Genomic DNA, 25,183 nt, shown 5'->3' on the forward strand with positions numbered 1-25,183 from the left:
ATTTGCCCGAGTAAAACAAGCCATTATTTTGCCCATTTTCAAAAAGTTGACCTTACAATCATAGATGATTGTAATGTGATTTTTCATGTGTAACGGGCTATATTTTTGTAAGAAATGACTTATGGATTGGAAATTATCACTCAATTAAAAATCCCCCGCCTCCCCCTTTTCCCGACAATTGCAAAACCTTAGATATAAAAATGAAAAAGTGCTTACGATCCCTAAAAATTACAAACACTCTTTGGAATTATCTCTCTCTACATTTGTGCATTGTGCATTTCCATTTTAGATGTACACTTTTTTCTTAAGTCAGAACTTTGTGTTTTCGCTCTCCCTTCATCCCGTAAACGGAAAAGGCAAATAGAACACAACAAAATAAAAATTTTACAGTTGATGTGTGGAAAATTTTTTAAAAAATAACTAATGTAAATAAAAAATATTTATTCACACACCACAAATGAACACAAAATTTTTGTTATCCAAGTTTGGGAAATTCCATTAGTCCAACCCTAATAGCTTGGAATTTTACGAGAAGGAGATTTTTTCTACACATGTTTTAAAAATGGGTATGCATGCTTGAAACATGTTAAAGATTCAAATGACCTATGGATTCAAAACTTTTAAAGAGAATAACAAACGCTCATTAAATTCTCAAGTGAACGTGCAGTGGGATATTTACCCGAGTCTAACAAGTCATTATTTTGCCCATTTTCAAAAATTTGATCTAACAATCATAGATGATTGTAAAGTGATTTATCATGCACAACGGACTATATTTTTGTAAGAAATGACTTATGGATTGCGATTCAACACTCAGTTAAAAATCCTCCACCACCCATTTTTCCCGACGATTACGAAACCGGAGAGACAAAAAAAAAAGAGCTTACAATCCCTTAAAATTACAGACACTCTTCGAAATTATCTCTCTCTACATTTGTGCATTGTGCTTTTCCATTTTAGATGTACACTTTTTTCTGAAATCAAAACTTTGAGTTTTCACTCTCCCATCATCCCGAAAGAAAAAAAGGCAAAAAGCTCAACACAAAATAAAAATTTTATAGTTGATGTATGGAAAAAATTTAAAACAATAAAAAATGTAAATAAAGAAAATTTATTCACACAACACAAATGAACACAAAATTTTTGTTATCCAAGTTTGGGAAATTCCACTTGTTTAACCCTAATGGCTTGGAATTTTACAAGAAAGAGATTTCTTCTACACATGTTTTAAAAATGGATATGCATGTTTGAAACAAGTTGAAGATGCAAATGAGCTATGGATGCAAAGCTTTTAAAGAGAATAACAAACGCTAATTAATTTTTCAAGTGAACTTGCGATGGGATATTTACCCGAGTCAAACATGCCATTATTTTGCCCATTTGCAAAAAGTCGACATAATAATCATAGATGATTGTAAACTGATTTATCAAGCATAACGGGCTATATTTTTGGAAGAAATGACTTTTGGATTGGGACTCAACACTCAGTGAAAAATTCCCCGCCACCCCCTTTTCCCCACGATTGCAAAACCTGAGATATAGAAAAGATAAAGAGCTTACAATCCCAAAAAATTACAGACACACTTCAGAATTATCTCTCTCTACATTTGTGCATTGTACTTTACCATTTTAGATCTACACTTTTTTCTTAAATCAAAACTTTGATTTTTTCGCTCTCCCTTCATTCCGTAAACAAAAAAAGCAAATAGATCACAACAAAATGAAAGTTTTATAGTTGATGTACGGAAAAAATTTAAAACAATAAAAAAAGTAAATAAAGAAAATTTATTCACACACCACAAATGAACACAAAAGTTTTGTTCTCCAAGTTTGGGAAATTCCACTAGTCCAACACCAATATCTTGGAATTTCACATGAAGGAGATTTTTTTTCTACATATGCTTTAAAAATGGATATGCATTCTAGAAACATGTTCTAGATTCAAATGACCTATGGATCCAAAGCTTTTACAGAGAATAACAAACACTCATTAAATTCTCTAGTGAACGTGCGGTGGGATATTTGCCCGAATCAAACAAGCCATTATTTTGCCCATTTTTAAAAAGTTGACCTAACAATCATAGATGATTGTAATGTGATTTTTCATGCGTAACGGGCTATATTTTTGTAATAAATTACTTATGGATCGGAAATTAACTCTCAATTAAAAATCGCCCGCCTCCCCCTTTTCTCGACGATTGCAAAACCTTCGATATAAAAATGAAAAAGTTCATACGATCCCTAAAAATTACAGACACTCTTTGGAATTATCTCTCTCTACATTTGTGCATTGTGCATTTCCAATTTAGCTGTACACTTTTTTCTTAAGTCAGAACTTTGTGTTTTCGCTCTCACTTCATCCCGTCAACAGAAAAGGCAAATAGATCACAACAAAATAAAACATTTACAGTTGATGTGTGGAAAAAATTTAAAACAATAACGAATGTAAATAAAAAATATTTATTCACACACCACAAATGAACACAAAATTTTTGTTATCCATGTTTGGGAAATTCCATTAGTCCAACCCTAATAGCTTGGAATTTTACAAGAAGGAGATTTTTTTACACATGTTTTAAAAATGGGTATGCATGCTTGAAATTTGTTAAAGATTCAAATGACCTATGGATCCAAAGCTTTTATAGAGAATATCAAACACTCATTGAATTCTCAAGTGAACGTGCGGTGGGATATTTACCTGAGTCTAACATGTCATTATTTTGCCCATTTTAAAAAAAATTGACATGACAATCATAGATGATTGTAAAGTGATTTATCAGGCGTAACGGACTATATTTTTGTAAGAAATGACTTATGGATTGCGATTCAACACTCAGTTAAAAATCCTCCACCACCCATTTTTCCCGACGATTGCAAAACTAGAGAGGTAAAAACTAAAAAGAGCTTACAATCCCTTAAAATTAAAGACACTCTTCGGAATTATCTCTCTCTAAATTTGTGCATTGTGCTTTTCATTTTAGATGTACACTTTTTTCTGAAATCAAAACTTTGAGTTTTCACTCTCCCTTCATCCCAACAGCAAAAAAGGCAAAAAGCTCAACACAAAATAAAAATTTTATAGTTGATGTATGGAAAAAAATTAAAACAATAAAAAATGTAAATAAAGAAAATTTATTCACACAACACAAATGAACACAAATTTTTGTTAACCAAGTTTGGGAAATTCCACTTGTTTAACCCTAATGGCATGGAATTTTACAAGAAAGAGATTTCTTCTACACATGTTTTAAAAATGGATATGCATGTTTGAAACATGTTAAAGATGCAAATGAGCTATGGATGCAAAGATTTTAATGAGAATAACAAACGCTCATTAAATTCTCAAGCGAACTTGCGATGGGATATTTACCTGAGTCAAACATGCCATTATTTTGCCCAGATGCAAAAAGTCGACATAATAATCATAGATGATTAAAAAGTGATTTATCATGCATAACGGGCTATATTTTTGTAAGAAATGACTTTTGGATTGGGAGTCAACACTCAGTTAAAAATCCCCCGCCACCCCCTTTTCCCGATGATTGCAAAACCTGAGATATAAAAACGATAAAGAGCTTACAATCCCTAAAAATTACAGACACTCTTCAGAATTATCTCTCTCTACATTTGTGCATTGTACTTTACCATTTTAGATGTACACTTATTTCTTCAATTAAAACTTTGTTTTTTGCTCTCCCTTCATTCCGTAAACAAAAAAGGCAAATAGATCAAAACAAAATGAAAATTTTATCGTTGATGTACGGAAAACGTTTAAAATAATAAAAAAAGTAAATAAAGAAAATTTATTCACACACCACAAATGAACACAAAATTTTGTTATCCAAGTTTGGGAAACTCCACTAGTCCAACACCAATATCTTTGAATTTTACATGAAGGAGATTTTTTCTACACATGCTTTAAAAATGGATATGCATTCTAGAAACATGTTAAAGATTCAAATGACCTATGGATCCAAAGCTTTTAAAGAGAATAACAAACACTCATTGAATTCTCAAGTGAACGTGCGGTGGGATATTTACCCGAGTCTATCATGTCATTGTTTTGCCCATTTTCAAAAATTTGACTTGACAATCATAGATGATTGTAAAGTGATTTATCAGGTGTAACGGGCTATATTTTTGTAAGAAATGACTTATGGATTGCGATTCAACACTCAGTTAAAAATCCTCCACCACCCATTTTTCCCGACGATTGCAAAACCAGAGAGACAAAAACTAAAAAGTGCTTACAATCCCTAAAAATTACAAACACTCTTCGGAATTATCTCTCTCTACATTTGTGCATTGTGCTTTTCCATTTTAGATGTACACTTTTTTCTGAAATCAAAACTTTGAGTTTTCACTCTCCCTTCATCCCGAAAACAAAAAAGGCAAAAAGCTCACAACAAAATAAAAATTTTATAGTTGATGTATGGAAAAAATTTAAAACAATAAAAAATGTAAATAACGAAAATTTATTCACACAACACAAATGAAGACAAAAATTTTGTTATCCAAGTTTGGGAAATTCCACTAGTTTAACCCCAATAGCTAGGAATTTTACAAGAAATAGATTTCTTCTACACATGTTTTAAAAATAGATATGCATGTTTGAAACATGTTAAAGATGCAAATAAGCTATGGATGCAAAGCTTTTAAAGAGAATAACAAACGCTCATTAAATACTCAAGTGAACTTGCGGTGGGATATTTACTCGAGTCAAACATGTCATTATTTTGCCCATGAGCAAAAAGCTGACATAATAATCATAGATGATTGTAAAGTGATTTATCATGCATATTGGGCTTTATTTTTTTAAGAATTGACTTTTGGATTGGGAGTCAACACTCAGTTAAAAATCCCCCGCCTCCCCCTTTTCCCGACGATTGCAAAACCTGAGATATAAAAACGAAAAAGTGCTTACAATCCCTAAAAATTACAGACACTCTTTGGAATTATCTCTCTCTACATTCGTGCATTTTGCATTTCCATTTTAGATGTACACAATTTTCTTAAATCAAAACTTCGAGTTTTTCGCTCTCCCTTCGTCCCGTAAAAAAAAAGGGAAATAAATCACAACAAAATGAAAATTTTATAGTTGATGTACGAAAAAAATTTAAAACAATAAAAAAAGTAATTAAAGAAATTTTTTTCACACTCCACAAATGAACACAAAAGTTTTGTTATCCAAGTTTGGGAAATTCCACTAGTCCAATACTAATATCTTGGAATTTTACATGAAGGAGATTTTTTCTACACATGTTTTAAAAATGGATATGCATGCCAGAAACATCTTAAAAATTCAATTGTCCTATGGATCCAAAGCTTTTAAAGAGAAAAAAAAACGCTCATTAAATTCTCAAGTGAACGTGAGGTGGGATATTTGCCCGAGACAAACAAGCCATTATTTTGCCCATTTTGAAAAAGTTGACCTAACAATCATAGATGATTGTAAAGTGATTTGTCATGCGTAACGGGCTATATTTTTGTAAGAAATGATTTACGGATTGGAAGTCAACATTTGGTTAAAAATCGCTCGCCTCCCTCTTTTCCCGACGATTAGAAAACCTTAGATATAAAAACGAAAAAGTTCTTACGATCCCTAAAAATTACAAAAACTCTTTGGACTTATCTCTCTCTACATTTGTACATTGTGCATTTCCATTTTAGATGTACACTTTTTTCTTAAATCAGAAATTTGAGTTTTCGCTCTCCCTTCATCCCGTAACAGAAAAGGCAAATAAATCACAACAAAATAAAAATTTTATAGTTGATGTGTGAAAAAAATTTAAAACAATAACTAATGTAAATAAAAAATATTTATTCACACACCACAAATGAACACAAAAGTTTTGTTATCCATGTTTGGAAAATTCCATTAGTCCAACCCTAATAGGTTAGAATTTTACATGAAGGCGATTTTTTCTACACATATTTTAAAAATGGATATGCATGCTTGAAACATGTTAAAGATTCAAATGTCCTATGGATCTGAAGCTTTTAAAGAGAATAACAAACTCTCATTAAATTCTAAAGTGAACGTGCAGTGGGATATTTGCCTAAGTCAAACATGCCATTTTTTTGCCAATTTTCAAAAATTTTACCTAACAATCATAGATGATTTTAAAGTGATTTGTCATGCGTAACGGGCTATATTTTTGTAAGAAATTATTTATGGATTGGAAGTCAACACACAGTTAAAAATCGCCCGCCTCCCCCTTTTCCCGACGATTGCAAAACCTGAGATATAAAAACAAAAAAGTGCTCACGATCCCTAAAATTACACACACACTTTGGAATTATCTCTCTCTACATTTGTGCATTGTGCATTTCCATTTTAGATGTACACTTTTTTCTTAAATCAGAACTTTGAATTTTCGCTCTCCCTTCATCCCGTAACAAAAAAGGCAAGTAGATCACAACAAAATAAAATTTTATAGTTGATGCGTGGAAAAAATTTAAAAAAATAAGTAATGTAAATAGAAAATATTTATTCACACACCACAAATGAACACAAAAGTTTTGTTATCGATGTTTGGGAAATTCCATTAGTCCAACCCAAATAACTTGGAATTTTACATGAAGGTGATTTTTTCTACACATGTTTTCAAAATGGATGTGCATGCTTGAAACTTGTTAAGGATTCAAATGACCTATGGATCCAAAGCTTTTAAAGAGAATAACAAATGCTCATTAAATTATCAAGTGAACGTGCGGTGGGAGATTTGCCAGAGTTTAACAAGTCATTATTTTGCCCATTTTCAAAAATTTTACCTAACAATCATAGATGATTGTAATGTGATTTATCATGCGTAACGGGCAATATTTTTGTAAGAAATGACTATTGGATTGCAATTCAACACTCAGTTAAAAATCCTCCACCACCCATGTTTCCGGACGATTGCACAACCTGAGATATAAAAACTAAAAAGAGCTTACAATCCCTAAAAATTACAGACACTCTTCGGAATTATCTTTCTCTACATTTGTGCATTGTGCTTTTCCATTTTAGTTGTACACTTTTTTCTTAAATCAAAACTTTGAGTTTTCGCTCTCCCTTCATCCCGAAAACAAAAAAGGCAAAAAGCTCATAACAAAATAAAAATTTTATAGTTGATGTATGGAAAAAATTTAAAATAATAACAAATGTAAATAAAGAAAATTTAATCACACGACACAAATGAACACAAAAGTTTTGTTATCCAAGTTTGGGAAATTCTACTAGTTTAACCCTAATAGCTTGGAATTTTACAAGAAAGAGATTTATTCTACACATGTTTTAAAAATGGATATGCATGTTTGAAGCATGTTGAAGATGCAAATGAGCTATGGATGCAAAGCTTTTAAAGAGAATAACAAACGCTCATTAAATTCTCACGTGAACTTGCAGTGGGATATTTACCCGAGTCAAACATGCCATTATTTTACCCATTTTCAAAAAGCTGACATAATAATCATAGATGATTGTAAAGTGATTTATCTGTCGTAACGGGCTATATTTTTGAAAGAAATGACTTTTGGATTTGGAGTCAACACTCAGTTAAAAATCCCCCACCTCCCCCTTTTCCCTACGATTGCAAAACCTTAGATATAAAAACGAATATGTGCTTACGATCCCTAAAAATTACAGACACTCTTTGGAATTATTTCTCACTACATTTGTGGATTGTGCATTCCTATTTTAGATGTACACATTTTTCTTAAATCAAAACTTTGAGTTTTTCGCTCTCCCTTCAACCCGTAAACAAAAAAGACAAAAAGATCACAACAAAATGAAAACTTTATAGTTGATGTACGGAAAAAATTTAAAACAGTAAGTAAAGTAAATAAAGAAAATTTATTCACACACCACAAATTAACACAAAAGTTTTGTTATCTAAGTTCGGGAAATTCCATTAGTCTAACACTAATATCTTGGAATTTTACATGAAGGAGATTTTTTCTACACATGTTTTAAAAATGGATATGCATGCTAGAAACATGTTAAAGATTCAAATGACCTATGGATACAAAGCTTTTAAAGAGAATAACAAACGCTCATTAAATTCTCAAGAGAACGTGCAGTGGGATATTTGCCTGAGTCAAACAAGCTATTATTTTGCCCATTTTCAAAAAGTTGACCTAACAATCATAGATGATTGAAAGGTGATTTTTCTTGCGTAACGGGCTATATTTTTGTAAGAAATGACTTATGGATTGGAAGTCAACACTGAGTTAAAAATCGCCCGCCTCCCCCTTTTCCCGACGATTGCAAAACATTAGATATAAAAACGAAAAAGTGCTTACGATCCCTAAAAATTACAGGCTCACTTTGCAATTATCTCTCTCTACATTTGTTCATTGTGCATTTCCATTATAGATGTACACTTTTTTCTTAAATCTGAACTTTGAGTTTTCGCTCTCCTTTCATCCCGTAAACAGAAAAGGCAAAAAGATCACATTAAAATAAAATTTTCATAATGGATGTGTGGAAAAAATTTAAAACAATAACTAATGTAAATAAAAAATTCTTATTCACACACCAAAAATGAACACAAAAGTTTAGTTATCCAAGTTGGGGAAATTCCATTAGTCCAACCCTATTATGCTTGGAATTTTACATGAAGGAGATTTTTTCTGCACATGTTTTAAAAATGGATATGTTGCTTGAAACATGTTAAAGATTCAAATGACCTATGGATTCAAAGCTATTAAAGAGAATAAGAAACGCTCATTAAATTCTCAAGTGAACGTGTGGGGGGATATTTAACCGAGTCTAACAAGTCATTATTTTGCCCATTTTCAAAAATTTGACTTAACAGTCATAGATGATTGTAAAGTGATTTATCATGCGTAACGGGCTATAGTTTTGTAAGAAATGACTAATGGATTGCAATTCATCACTCAGTTAAAAATCCTTCGCCACCCATTTTTCCCGACGATTGCGAAACCTAAGATATAAAAACGAAAAAGTGCTTAAAATCCCTAAAAATTTCAAACACTCTTTGGAATTATCTCTCTCTACATTTGTGCATTGTGCATTTCCATTTTAGATGTACACATTTTTCTTAAATCAAAACTTTGAGTTTTTCGCTCTCCCTTCAACCCGTAAACAAAAAAGACAAAAAGATCACAACAAAATGAAATTTTATTGTTGATGTACGGAAAAAATTTAAAAAAATAAAAAAAGTAAATAAAAAAAATTTATTCACACACCACAAATGAACACAAAAGTTTTGTTATCTAAGTTCGGGAAATTCCACTAGTCCAACACTAATATCTTGGAATTTTACATGAAGGAGATTTTTTCTACACATATTTTAAAAATGGATATGCATGCAAGAAACATGTTAAAGATTCAAATGACCTATGGATCCAAAGCTTTTAAAGAGAAGAACAAACGCTCATTAAATTCTCAAGAGAACGTGCGGTGGGATATTTGCCCGAGTCAAACAAGCCATTGTTTTGCCCATTTTCAAAAACTTGACCTAACAATCATAAATAATTGTAAAGTGCTTTGTCATGCGTAACGGGCTATATTTTTGTAAGAAATGACTTATGGATTGGAAGTCAACACTCAGTTCAAAATCGTCTGCCTCCCCTTTTCCCGACGATTGGAAAATCTTAGATATAAAAACAAAAAAGTGCTTACGATCCCTAAAAATTTCAGACACTCTTTTGAATTATCCCTCTCTACATTTGTGCATTGTGCATTTCCATTTTAGATGTACACTTTTTTCTTAAATATGAACTTTGAGTTTTCGCTCTCCCTTCATCCTGTAAACAGAAAAGGCAAATAGATCAGGAAAAAATAAAAATTTTATAGTTGATGTGTGGAAAAAATTTAAAACAATAACTAATTTAAATAAAAAATATTTATTCACACACCACAAATGAACACAAAAGTTTTGTTATCCAAGTTTGGGAAATTCCATTAGTCCAACCCTAATAACTTGGAATTTTACATGAAGGAGATTTTTTCTGCACATGTTTTAAAAATGGATATGCATGCTTGAAACATGTTAAAGATTCAAATGACCTATGGATCCAAAGCTTTTAAAGAGAATAAGAACCGCTCATTAATTTCTCAAGTGAACGTGCGGTGGGATATTTGCCGGAGTCAAACAAGCCATTATTTTGCCCATTTTCAAAAAGATCACCTAACAATCATAGATGATTGTAAAGTGATTTTTCGTGTGTAACGGGCTATTTTTTTGTAAGAAATGACTTATGGATTGGAAGTCAACACTCAGTTAAAAATCGCACGCCTCCCCCTTTTCCTGACGATTGCAAAACCTTAGATATAAAAACGAAAAAGTACTTATGATCCCTAAAAATTAAAGACACACTTTGGAATTATCTCTCTCTACATTTGTTCATTGTGCATTTTCGTTTTAGATGTACATATTTTTCTTAAATCAAAGCTTCGATTTTTCGCTCTCCCTTCATCCCGTAAACAAAATAGGTAAATAGAACACAACAAAATGAAAATTTTATAGTTGATGTGAAAAAAAATTTAAAACAATTAAAAATTAAATAAATAAAATTTATTCACACACTACAAAATGAACACAAAAGTTTTGTTATCCAAGTGTGGGTAATTCCAATAGTCCAACACTAATATCTTGGAATTTTACATGAAGGAGATTTTTTCTACACATGTTTTAAAAATGGATATGCATGCTTGAAACATGTTAATGATTCAAATGACCTATGGCTACAAAGCTTTTAAAGAGAATAAAAAAGGCTCATTAAACTCTCAAGTGAACGTGCGGTGGGATATATGCCCGAGTCAAACAAGCCATGATTTTGCCCATTTTACAAAAGTTGACCTAACAATCATAGATGATTGTAAAGTGTTTTGTCATGCGTAACGGGCCATATTTTTGTAAGAAATGACTTACGGATTGGAAGTCAACACTCAGCTAAAAATTGCCCGCCTCTCGCTTTTCCCGACGATTGTAAAACCATAGATATAAAAACGAAAAAGTGCTTACGATCCCTAAAAATATTTGACACTCTTTGGAACTATCTCTCTCTACATTTGTGCATTGTGCATTTCCATTTTAGATGTACACTTTTTTCTTAAATCAGAACTTTGAGTTTTTGCTCTCTATCCATCCTGCAAACAGAAACGGAAAATAGATCACAACAAAATAAAAATTTTATAGTTGATGTGTGAAAAAAATTTTAAAAAATAACTAATGTAAATAAAAAATATTTATTCACACACCACAAATGAACACAAAAGTTTTGTTATCCAAGTTTGGGAAATTGCATTAGTCCAACCTAATAGCTTCGAATTTTACATGATGGAGATTTTTTCTACAAATGTTTTAAAAATGGATATGCATGCTTGAAACAAGTTAAAGATTCAAATGACCTATGGATCCAAAGCCTTTAAAGAGAAAAATAAATGCTCATTAAATTCTCAAGTGAACGTGCGGTGGGATATTTACCCGAGTCTAACAAGTCATTATTTTTCCCATTTTCAAAAATTTGACCCAACAAAAATAGATGATTGTAAAGTGATTTATCATGTGTAACGGGCTATATTTTTGTCAAAAATAACTTATAGATTGCAATTCAACTATCAGTTAAAAATCCTCTGGCACCAATTTTTCCCGACGATTGCAAAACCTGAGATATAAAAACTAAAAAGAGCTTGCAATCACTAAAAATTACATACACTCTTCAGAATTATCTCTCTCTACATTTGTGCATTGTGGTTTTCCATTTTAGATGTACACTTTTTTCTTCCATCAAAACTTTGAGTTTTCGCTCTCCCTTCATCCCGGAAAGAAAAAAGGCAAAAAGCTCACAAAAAAAAATTTATAGTTGATGTATGGAAAAAATTTAAAAACAATAAAAAATGTAAATAAATAAAATTTATTCACACAACACAAATGAACACAAAAGTTTTGTTATCCAAGTTTGGGAAATTCCACTAGTTTAACCCTAATAGCTTGGAATTTTACAAAAAGGAGATTTCTACTACACATGTTTTAAAAATGGATATGCATGTTTGAAACATGTTAAAGATGCAAACGAGCAATGGATGCAAAGATTTTAAAGAGAATAACAAATGCTCATTAAATTCTCAAGTGAACTTGCGGTGGATGTTTACCTGAGTTAAATATGCCATTATTTTGCCCATTTGCAAAAAGCTGACATAAAAATTATAGATGATTGTAAAGTGATTTATCAGTCATAACGGGCTCTATCTTTGCACGAAATGACATTTGGATTGGGAGCCAACACTCAGTTAAAAATCCCCCGCCTCCCCCTTTTCCCGTCGATTGCAAAACCTAATATATAAAAACGAAAAAGTGCTTACAATCCCTAAAAATTACAGTCACACTTGGAATTATCTCTCTCTACATTTGTGCATTGTGCATTTCCGTTTTAGATGTACACATTTTTCTTAAATCAAAACTTCGAGTTTTTCGCTCTCCCTTCATCCCATAAACAAAAAAGGCAAATAGATCACAACAAAATGAAAATTTTATAGTTGATGTCAGGAAAAAAATTGAAACAATAAAAATATTAAATAAAGAAAATTTATTCACACACCACAAATGAACACAAAAGTTTTGTTATCCAAGTTTGGGAAATTCCACTAGTCCAACACTAATATCTTGGAATTTTACAAGAAGGAGATTTTTTCAACACATGTTTTAAAAATGGATATGCATGCTAGAAACATGTTCAACATTCAAATGACCTATGGATCCAAAGCTTTTAAAGAGAATAACAAACGCTCATTAAATTCTCAAGTGAACGTGCGGTGGGATATTTACCCGAGTCTAACACGTCATTATTTTGCCCATTTTCAAAAATTTGACCAAACAATCATAGATGATTGTAAAGTGATTTATCATGCGTAACGGGCTATATTTTTGTAAGAAACGACTTGTGGATTGCAATTTAACACTCAGTTAAAAATCTTCCACCACCCATTTTTCCCGACGATTGCAAAACATGAGATATAAAAACTAAAAAGAGCTTACAATCCCTAAAAATTGTAGACTCTCTTCGGAATTATCTCTCTCTACATTTGTGCATTGTGCTTTTCCATTTTAGATGTACCCTTTTTTTTTTAATCAAAACTTTGAGTTTTCACTCTCCCTTCATTCCGAAAACAAAAAAGGCGAAAAGCTCACAACAAAATAAAAACTTTGTAGTTGATGTATGGAAAAAATTTAAAACAATAAAAAATTTAAATAAAGAAAGTTTATTCACACAAAACAAATGAACACAAAAGTTTTGTTATCCAAGTTTGGGAAATTCCACTAGTTTAAGCCTAATAGCTCGGAATTTTACAAGAAAGAGATTTCTACTACACATGTTTTAAAATGGATATGCATGTTTGAAACATGTTAAAGATGCAAATGAGCTATGGATGTAAAGCTTTTAAAGAGAATAACAAACGCTTATTAAATTCTCAAGTGAAGTTGCAGTGGGATATTTACCTGAGTCAAACATGTCATTATTTTGCCCATTTCCAAAAAGCTGATATAATAATCATAGATGATGGTAAACTGATTTATTAGTCGTAACGGGCTATATTTTTGTAAGAAATGACTTTTTGATTGGGAGTCAACACTCAGTTAAAAATTCCCCGCCTCCCCCTTTTCCCTACGATTGCAAAACCTGAGATATAAAAACAAAAAAGTGCTAATAATCCCTAAAAAATGCTAACACTCTTTGGAATTATCTCTCTCTACATTTGTGCATTGTGCATTTCCATTTTAGATGTACACATTTTTCTTAAATCAAAAATTCGAGTTTTTCGCTCTCCCTTCATCCCGTAAACAAAAAAGGCAAATAGATCATAACAAAAAGAAATTTTTAGAGTTGATGTACGGAAAAAATTTAAAACACTAAAAAAGGTAAAGAAAGAAAGTTTATTCACACACCAAAAATGAACACAAAAGTTTTGTTATCCAAGTTTGGGAAATTCCACTAGTCCAACACTAATATCTTGGAATTTAACATGAAGGAGATTTTTTCTACCCATGTTTTAAAAATGGATATGCATGCTAGAAACATGTTAAAGATTGAAATGACCTATGGATCCAAAGATTTTAAAGAGAATAACAAACGCTCTTTAAATTCTCAAGTGAACGTGCGGTGGGATATTTGCCCGGGTCAAACAAGCCATTATTTTGCCCATTTTAAAAAAGTTGACCTAACAATCATTGATGATTGTAAAGTAATTTGTCATGCGTAACGGGCCATATTTTTGTAAAAAATGACTTATGGATTGGAAGTCAACACTCAATTAAAAATCGCCCGCCTCCCCCTTTTCCCAACGATTGGAAAACCTTAGATATAAAACAAAAAAAGTGCTTACGATCCCTAAAAATTACAGACACTCTTTGGAATTATCTCGCTCTACATTTGTGCATTGTGCATTTCCATTTTAGATGTACACTTTTTTCTTAAATCAGAACTTTGAGTTTTCGCTCTCTCTTCATCCCGTAAACAGATAAGGCAAATAGATCACAACAAAATAAAAATTTTATACTTGATGTGTGGAAAAAATTTAAAAAAATAACTAATGTATATAAAAAATATTTATTCACACACCACAACTGAACACAAAAGTTTTGTTATCCAAGTTTGGGAAATTCCATTAGTCCAACCCTAATAGCTTGGAATTTTACGTGAAGGAGATTTTTTCTACACATGTTTTAAAAATGGATAAGCATGCTTGAAACATGTTAAAGATTCAAATGACCTATGGATCCAAAGTATTTAAAGAGAATAAAAAACGCTCATTAAATTCTCAATTGAACCTGCGGTGGGATATTTATCCGAGTCTAACAGGTCATTATTTTGCCCATTTTAAAATATTTGACGTAACAATCATAGATGATTGTAAAGTGATTTATCATCCGTAACGGGCTATATTTTTGTAAGAAACGACTTAAGGATTGATTTTCAACACTCAGTTAAAAATCTTCCACCACCCATTTTTACCGACGATTGCAAAACCTGAGATATAAAAACTAAAAAGAGCTTACAATCCCTAAAAATTATAGACACCCTTCGGAATTATCTCTCTCTACATTTGTGCATTGTGCTTTTCCATATTATATGTACACTTTTTTCTTAAATCAAAACTTTGTGTTTTCGCTCTCCCTTCATCCCGAAAACAAAAAAGGCAAAAAGCTCACAACAAAATAAAAATTTTGTAGTTGATGTATGGAAAAAATTTAAAAAAATAACAAATGTAAATAAATAAAATTTATTCACTCAACACAAATGAACACAAGCAGCTTTATACTCTACTTCGGTTCATGATAGTGAAACTGTTTGTTGCTTCTTACTAACCCATGAGATGATACCACTTCCAAAGAAGAATCTGTAGCCAGTAACGGATTTCCTCGTGTCAATATCTATCATCAAAGAGCTGGTGCACCCACTTTGGTTGTGGCTTCCGTGGGGGTGCACTAGGTTGGCTTGTTGTTTCTTTTTTAACAGAAACATCTTCTACATCACTCACTGGCTGTTCAGTAGGCACTTGGTGAGTTACTTCATCGGTTGGTGACAAAATGGTAGGATCATTATCCTCCATTGAGAGTGGTCGCTCATTAAACACCACGTCTCGGCTTATGACTAACTTCTTGGCCTCTACATCATAGAGTCTATATGCTTTAGACTCTTAACTATAACCCAAGAAGATACATTTCTTGCTCTTGTCATCTAATTTCTTTCTTTTTTCTTTGGGAATATGTACAACACACTCACACCCAAATTTTCTTAAATGAGACACAGAAGGTTTCATACCTGAGTAAGCCTCATTTGGAGTCTTTTCATTCAATGCTTTTGTGGAGCATCGATTTAGGACATATACTGCTGTATTTACTGCTTCTCCCCAGAACATATTTGGTTGCCCAACACCTTTTATCATGCACCGAGCCATTTCCACCACCGTTCGATTTCGACGTTCAACTACACCATTTTGTTCTGGTGTATGTGGTGCAGTTAGTTGGCGTTTGATGCCAATTGAATTACAGTAGCTAGAGAATTCAGCAGAACAGAATTTCCCCCCACGATCTGTAGGAAACTTCTTCACAGTTGCTACGTTCTCATTTGTCACTTGCTTATGCCACACCTTGAATTTTGCAAAAGCATCAGCCTTGTCCCGAAGGAGGTACACCCACATCTTTCTACTGTAATTGTCGACTAACAGCATAAAGTCGAAAGATCCTCCTAACACCATCATAGTCATTTTCCCACAGAGATCAGCATGTACCAACTCTAGAGGAGCCTTTGATTTGTTTTGACTCTCTTTGGGAAATGACTTTCTTTGTTGCTTGCCCAACATACAAGCTTCACTAGGTTCTTCAATTACATCAATTGAAGGCAAATCTGTCACCATATTTTTCTTCTGCATTTCCTTCAACACATGAAAGGAAATGTGTCCGAATCTTTCATGCCAAATTTGACTATTTTTGGCATCAACAATAGCAGAAAGTGAGTTGATTTAATAAAGGTTATCCCTGCGGATACCTCTTGCAACTATGTTCTCATTTTTATCAAGAATAAGAGATTCATTTTTCTTGAACCGTACCTCCAAATCTTCGTCTGTAATTGCAGCTACGGACAACAGGTTTCTTGAGATTTGGGGAACAAGTAGAACATCCGCTATCTTCTTACTTTCTCCATCATCAGACTTAATGGATATGGTGCCTATCCCTTCAACGGGACGTCTCGCATTATTCCTGACCACCACGTTCATTGGTTGTTGTAGAGGATTTAAAGAATCGTATAATTCTTTCTTGCTGGTCTTGTGTTGGGAAGCTCCAGAATCTAGCACCCATGTACTCTTTTGTTGTACATGAGCACTAGAGCATGATTCCTCTGTGACAGTGAACAGAGGAAGCTCAATTTCTGCAGAATTTGCATATTCTCTATTCTTCTAGTTTTGTTTCACCGTGCCGTTCTTCTCATCGTGGATTCGTGTTCTACAATCTTTGACAGCATGGCCCTTCTTTTTACAGTAATAACACGATCCAAAGAACTTCTTACTCTTTGGTTTCTTCTTTGTTTCATTGCTAACCTTTGCTTTTGCTGTGAAGGCAGTGTCAGACTGATTGTCTTTACCTTTTAGCCTCATCTCCTCCTCCATCAATAAGGCAGAGAAATCTTCAAAGGTCAACGGAGGATCACGAACTTGTGTATTGAGTGCTGTCACGAGGCCGTCAAATTTTTGCGGCAATACTCGAATACATCTTCGAGCAAGTTCCTCTGTTGACTTGGCTATACCAACAGAAGCCATTTTATCACGTAGGTTTTTCATCCGAGTAATAAAAGACTCTGCTGCCTCATTTTCACTTAATCTTGCAGCAGCAAGTTAATTTTCCAAATTTTGGATATGAGTCTGGTTCCTCGTTTCATACTAATTTTTCAGTATGTTCCATGCTTCATTCGCCTTCGAAGTATGGTGAATCAGGGTGAGGACAGAATCTTGAATACTTGTGACAATTGCACAAAGTGCATCAGCATTCTTCCTTCTCCAATCTTTGACGAGCTGAGGATTAGGAGGAGTGATCTTTTCACCATTGGTGACAGCAACAGGTTCAGCATCAACTCCCAGAACTATATCAAGAAGTTCATAGGAGTCCAGAATCGTAGTGATTTTGAACTTCCACAGGAGGGAGTTCGTGCCATCAAGTTTGCCTTCTGTGAAAGCTGGGGGACGAATACGTATTGCTGGTACAGAACCAGAACTAGCAGTAGAGCTACTAGGCTTAAGATCAGTCATGATGTTGTGCTTTACGACAGATGATTGTTGTTAAGAGTTCCCTAGAGCTCTGATACCATGTAAAACAGAATAAGCTCAGCCCAGGAACATCTAAACATCAATCAAGAAGAATGCCAACACTGATCTATTACAAATACGATAAGAAACTTCGTCCCACCACACACTCTAGAAGAGCTTCAATGGTTTCTGGACTGAACAGAAATTACAAGAAGAAACTAAACAATAAAACAGAGTAATGAAGAAGGAATAGCTCTCATTTTCTGGATACCAATGCAGCTGAAGAACACCTCTATTTATAAGTGTTTTTCATCTAGGAAGCTTGTAGAGCAAGCCATCTAGGAAGCTTGTACAGCACACCACCTAGGAAGCTTGTAGATCAAGCCATCTAGGAAGCTTGTAGAGCAAGCCATCCTGTTGTCCTCCACGTTGGCACTTGGTGATGCAATCGTGACACGTGCATACCGTGGGGTCAGCCCCCTTAGACCCCCGAACCCTACTATCCATTTTACAGTTTCTTCACAAGTAACCATTGTGGTCACAATTTGACCTCATCAGCATCTAAGCTCGAACCGTTAACTAATTACTCACTATCGACATTGGCGCTCCTCATACTTGGGGGCCAGTGAATACATTACATTAACGGTAACTTGAGAGAGGTGGGCATTGAAACACTAATAGATTTGAATTCGACACTCAGTTAAAAATCGCCCGCCTCCCCCATTTCCCGACGATTGCAAAACCTTAGATATAAAAATGAAAAAGAGCTTACAATCCCTTAAAATTACAGACACTCTTCGGAATTATCTCTCTCTACATTAGTGCATAGTGCTTTTCCATTTTAGATGTATACTTTGTTCAAAAAACAAAACTTTGAGTTTTCGCTCTCCCTTTATCCCAGAAAAAAAGGCAAATAGCACACAACAAAATAAAACTTTTATAGTTAATGTATGGAAAAAATTTAAAACAATAACAAATTTAAAAAATAAAATTTAATCACACAACACAAATGAACACAAAAGTTTTGTTATCCGAGTTTGGGAAATTCCACTAGTTTAACCCTAATAGCTTGGAATTTTACAAGAAAGAGATTTCTTTTACACATGTTTTAAAAATGGATATGCATGTTTGAAATTTGATAAAGATGCAAATGAGCTATGGATGCAAAGCTTTTAAAGAGAATAAAAAACGCTCATTAAATTCTCAAGTGAACTTGCGGTGGGATATTTACCCGAGTCAAACATGCCATTATTTTGTCCATTTGCAAAAAGCCAACATAATAATCATAGATGAACGTAAAGTGATTTATCATGCGTAACGGGCTATATTTTTGTAAGAAATGATTTTTGGATTGGGAGTCAACACTCAGTAAAAATCCACTGCCCCCCCCTTTTCCCGACGACTGCAAAACCTGAGATATAAAAACGAAAAAGTGCTTAAAATCCCTAAAAATTACAAACAATCTTTGGAATTATAACTCTCTACATTTCTGCATTGTGCATTTCAGTTTTAGATGTACACATTTTTCTTAAATCAAAACTTCGAGTTTTTCGCTCTCCCTTCATCCCGTAAACAAAAAAGGCAAATAGATCACAACAAAATGAAAATTTTATAGTTGATGTACGGAAAAAATTTAAAACAATAAAAAAAGTAAATAAAGAAAATTTATTCACACACCACAAATGAACACAAAAGTTTTGTTATCCATGTTTGGGTAACTCCACTAGTCCAACACTAATATCTAGGAATTTTACATCAAGGAGATTTTTTCTACACATGTTTTAAAAATGGATATGCATGCTAGAAACACGTTAAAGATTCAAATGACCTATGGATCCAAAGCTTTTAAAGATAATAACAAACGCTCATTAAATTCTCAAGTGAACATGCGGTGGGATATATTGCCCGAGTCAAACATGCCATTATTTTGCCCATTTTCAAAAAGTTGACCTAACAATCATAGATGATTGTAAAGTGATTTGTCATGCGTAACGGGCTATATTTTTGTAAGAAATGACTTATGGATTGGAAGTCAATACTCAGTTAAAAATCGCCCGCCTCCTCCTTTTCCCGACGATTGTAAAACCTTAGACATAAAAACGAAAAAGTGCTTACGATCCCTAAAAATTACAGATACTCTTGGGAATTATCTCTCTCTACATTTGTGCATTGTGCATTTCCGATTTTGATGTACACATTTTTCTTAAATCAAAACTTCAAGTTTTTCACTCTCCCTTCATCCTGTAAACAAAGGCAAATAGATCACAACAAAATGAAAATTTTATAGTTGATGCACGGAAAAAAATGAAAACAATAAAAAAAGTAAATAAAGAAAATTTATTCACACACCACAAATGAACACAAAAGTTTTTTTATCCATGTTTGGGAAACTCCACTAGTCCAACACTAATATCTTGGAATTTTACATGAAGGAGATTTTTTCTACACATATTTTAAAAATGGATATAAATGCTAGAAACATGTTAAAGATTCAAATGACCTATGGGTCCAAAGCTTCTAAATAGAATAACAAACGCTCATTAAATTCTCAAGTGAACGTGCGGTGGGATATTTGCCCGAGTCAAAAAAACCATTATTTTGCCCATTTTCAAAAATTTGACCTAACAATCATAGATGATTGTAAAGTGATTTATGGTGCGTAACGGGCGATATTTTTGTAAGAAATGACTTATGGATTGCAATTCAACACTCAGTTAAAATTCGCAAGCCACCCATTTTTCCCGACGATTGCAAAACCTGAGATATAAAAACTAAAAAGAGCTTACAATCCCTAAAAATTACAAACACTCTTTGGAATTATCTCTCTCTACATTAGTGCATTGTACTTTACCATTTTAGATGTACACTTTTTTCTTAAATCAAAACTTTGAGTTTTTGCTGTCCCTTCATTCCGTAAACGATAAAGGCAAATAGATCACAACAAAATGAAAATTTTTTAGTTGATGTGTGGAAAAATTTAAAACAATAAAAAATATAAATAAAGAAAATTTATTCACACAGCACAAATGAACACAAAAGTTTTGTTATCCAAGTTTGGGAAATTTCACTAGTTTAACCCTAATAGCTTGGAATTTTACAAGAAAGAGATTTCTTCTACACATGTTTTAAAAATGGATATGCATGTTTGAAACATGCTAAAGATGAAAATGAGCTATGGATGCAAAGCTTTTAAAGAGAATAACAAACACTCATTAAATTCTCACGTGAACGTGCAGTGGGATATTTACCAGAGTCTAACATGTCTTTATTTTGCCCATTTTCAAAAATTTGACCTGACAATCTTAGATGATAGTAAAGTGATATATCAGGCGTAACGGACTATATTTTTGTAAGAAATTACTTATGGATTGCAATTCAACACTCAGTTAAAAATCCTCCACCACCCATTTTTCCCGACGATTGCAAAACCAGAGAGATCAAAACTAAAAAGAGCTTACAATCCCTAAAACTTACTAACACTCTTCGGAATTATCTCTCTCTACATTTGTGCATTGTGCTTTTCCATTTTAGATGTACACTTTTTTCTGAAATCAAAACTTTGAATTTTCACTCTCCCTTCATCCCGTAAGAAAAAAAGGCAAAAAGCTCAACACAAAATAAAAATTTTATAGTTGATGTATGGAAAAAATTTAAAAAAATAAAAAATGTAAATAAAGAAAATTTATTCACACAACACAAATGAAAACAAAATTTTTGTTATCCAAGTTTGGGAAATTCCACTTGTTTAACCCTAATGGCTTGGAATTTTCCAAGAAAGAGATTTCTTCTACACATGTTTTAAAAATGGATATGCATGTTTGAAACATGTTAAAGATGCAAATGAGCTATGGATGCAAAGCTTTTAAAGAGAATAAAAAATGCTCATTAAATTCTCAAGTGAACTTGCGATGGGATATTTACCCGAGTCAAACATGCCTTTATTTTGCCCATTTGTAAAAAGCCGACATAATAATCAAAGATGATTGTAAAGTGATTTATCATGCATAATGGGCTATATTTTTGTAAGAAATGACTTTTAGATTGGGAGTCAACACTCAGTTAAAAATCCCCCGCCACCCCCTTTTCCCGATTGCAAAACCTAAGATATAAAAACGATAAAGAGCTTACAATCCCTAAAAATTATGGACAGTCTTCGGAATTATCTCTCTCTACATTTGTGCATTGTACTTTACCATTTTAGATGTACACTTTTTTCTTAAATCAAAACTTTAAGTTTTTGCTCTCCCGTCATTCCATAAACAAAAAAGGCAAATGGATCACAACAAAATGAAAATTTTATAGTTGATGTACGGAAAAAATTTAAAACAATAAAAAAATTAAATAAAGAAAATTTGTTCAGACACCACAAATGAACACAAAAGTTTTGTTATCCAAGTTTGGGAAACTCCACTAGTCCAACACCAATATCTTGGAATTTTACATGAAGGAGATTTTTTCAACACATGCTTTAAAAATGGATATGCATTCTAGAAACAAGTTAAAGATTCAAATGACCTATGGATCCAAAGCTTTTACAGAGAATAACAAACGCTCATTAAATTCTCTAGTGAATGTGCTGTGGGATATTTGCCCGAGTCAAACAAGCCATTATTTTGCCCATTTTCAAAAAGTTGACCTAACAATCATAGATGATTGTAATGAGATTTTTCATGCGTAACGGGCTATATTTTGGTAAGAAATGACTTATGGATTGGAAATTAACACTCAATAAAAAATCGCCCGCCTCCCCCTTTTCCCGACAATTGCAAAACCTTAGATATAGAAGTGAAAAAGTGCTTACGATCCCTAAAAATTACAGACACTCTTTGGAATTATCTCTCTCTACATTTGTACATTGTGCATTTCCATTTTAGATGTACACTTTTTTCTCAAGTCAGAACTTTGTGTTTTCGCTCTCACTTCATCCCGTAAACAGAAAAGGCAAATAGATCCCAACAAAATAAATATTTTACAGTTGATGTGTGGAAAAAATTTAAAACAATAACTATGTAAATAAAAAATATTTATTCACACACCTCAAATGAACACAAAATTTTTGTTATCCAAGTTTGAGAAATTCCATTAGTCCAACCCTAATAGCTTGGAATTTTACAAGAAGGAGATTTTTTCTACACATGTTTTAAAAATGGGTATGCATGCTTGAAACATGTTAAAGATTCAAATGACCTATGGATCCAAAACTTTTATAGAGAATAACAAACACTCATTGAATTCTCAAGTGAACGTGCGGTGGGATATTTACCCGAGTCTAACATGTCATTATTTTGCACATTTTAAAAAATTTGACCTGACGATCATAGATGATAGTTAAGTGATTTATTAGGCGTAACGGACTATATTTTTGTAAGAAATGACTTATGGATTGCGATTCAACACTGAGTTAAAAATCCTCCACCACCCATTTTTCCCGACGATTGCAAAACCAGAGAGCTAAAAACTAAAAAGAGCTTACAATCCTTAAAAATTATAGACACTCTTCGGAATCATCTCTCTCTACATTTGTGCATTGTGCTTTTCCATTTTAGATGTACACTTTTTTCTGAAATAAAAACTTTGAGTTTTCACTCACCCTTCATCCCGAAAGCAAAAAAGGCAAAAAGCTCAACACAAAATAAAAATTTTATAGTTGATGTATGGAAAAAATTTTAAACAATAAAAAATGTAAATAAAGAAAATTTATTCACACAACACAAATGAACACAAAATTTTTGTTATCCAAGTTTGGGAAATTCCACTTGTTTAACCCTAATGCCCTGGAATTTTACAAGAAAGAGATTTCTTCTACACATGTTTTAAAAATGGAAATGCATGTTTGAAACATGGTAAAGATGCAAATGAGCTATGGATGCAAAGCTTTTAAAGAGAATAAAAAACGCTCATTAAATTCTCAAGTGAACTTGCGATGGGATATTTACCCGAGTCAAACATGCCATTATTTTGCCCATTTGCAAAAAGCCAACAAAATAATCATAGATGATTGTAAAGTGATTTATCATGCATAAAGGGCTATATTTTTGTAAGAAATGACTTTTGGATATGGAGTCAACACTCAGTTCAAAATCCCCGCCACCCCCTTTTCCCGACGATTGCAAAACCTGAGATATAAAAACTAGAAAGAGCTTACAATCCCTAAAAATTACAGACACTCTTCGGAATTATCTCACTCTACATTTGTGCATTGTACTTTACCATTTTAGATGTACACTTTTTTCTTCAATTAAAACTTTGAGCTTTTGCTCTCCCTTCATTCCGTAAACAAAAAAGGCAAATAGATCACAACAAAATGAAAATTTTATTGTTCATGTACGGAAAAAGTTTAAAACAATAAAAAAATTAAATAAAGAAAATTTATTCACACACCACAAATGAACACAAAAGTTTTGTTCTCCAAGTTTGGGAAACTCCACTAGTCCAACACCAATATCTTTGAATTTACATGAAGGAGATTTTTTCTACACATGCTTTAAAAATGGATATGCATTCTAGAAACATGTTAAAGATTCAAATGTCCTATGGATCCAAAGCTTTTAAAGAGAATTACAAACTCTCATTAAATTCTCAAGTGAACGTGCGGTGGGATATATGCCCGAGTCAAACAAGCCATGATTTTGCCCATTTTAAAAAAGTTGACCAAACAATCATAGATGATTGTAAAGTGTTTTGTCATGCATAACGGGCCATATTTTTGTAAGAAATGATTTATGGATTGGAAGTCAAAACTCAGTTAAAAATCGCCCGCCTCCCGCTTTTCCCGACGATTGCAAAACCATAGATATTAAAACAAAAAAGTGCTTACGATCCCTAAAAATATTTGACCCTCTTTGGAATTATCTCTCTCTACATTTGTGCATTGTGCATTTCCATTTTAGATGTACACTTTTTTCTTAAATCAGAACATTGAGTTTTCGCTCTCCCTTCATCACGAAATAGAAAAGGAAAATAGATCACAACAAAATAAAATTTTTACAATTGATGTGTGAAAAAAATTTAAAACAATAACTAATGTAAATAAAAAATATTTATTCACACACCACAAATGAACACAAAATTTTTGTTATCCAAGTTTGGGAAATTCCATTAGTCCAACTCTAATAGCTTGGAATTTTACAAGAAGGAGATTTTTTCTACACATGTTTTAAAAATGGGTATGCCTACTTGAAACATGTTAAAGATTCAAATGACCTATGGATCCAAAGCTTTTAAAGGGAATAACAAACACTCATTGAATTCTCAAGTGAAAGTGCGGTGGGATATTTACCCGAGTCTAACATGTCATTATTTTGCCCATTTTCAAAATTTTGACCTCACAATCATCGATGAATGTAAAGTGATTTATCAGGCATAATGGGCTATATTTTTGTAAGAAATGACTTATGGATTGCGATTCAACACTCAGTTAAAAATCCTCCA

This window comes from Aristolochia californica, unplaced genomic scaffold, assembly GCF_029961685.1.
Source record: "Aristolochia californica isolate CCGP_79_NKW_82.1479 unplaced genomic scaffold, dmAriCali1.0.hap1 SCAF_7, whole genome shotgun sequence".
In the NCBI taxonomy this organism is placed as follows: Eukaryota; Viridiplantae; Streptophyta; class Magnoliopsida; order Piperales; family Aristolochiaceae; genus Aristolochia; species Aristolochia californica.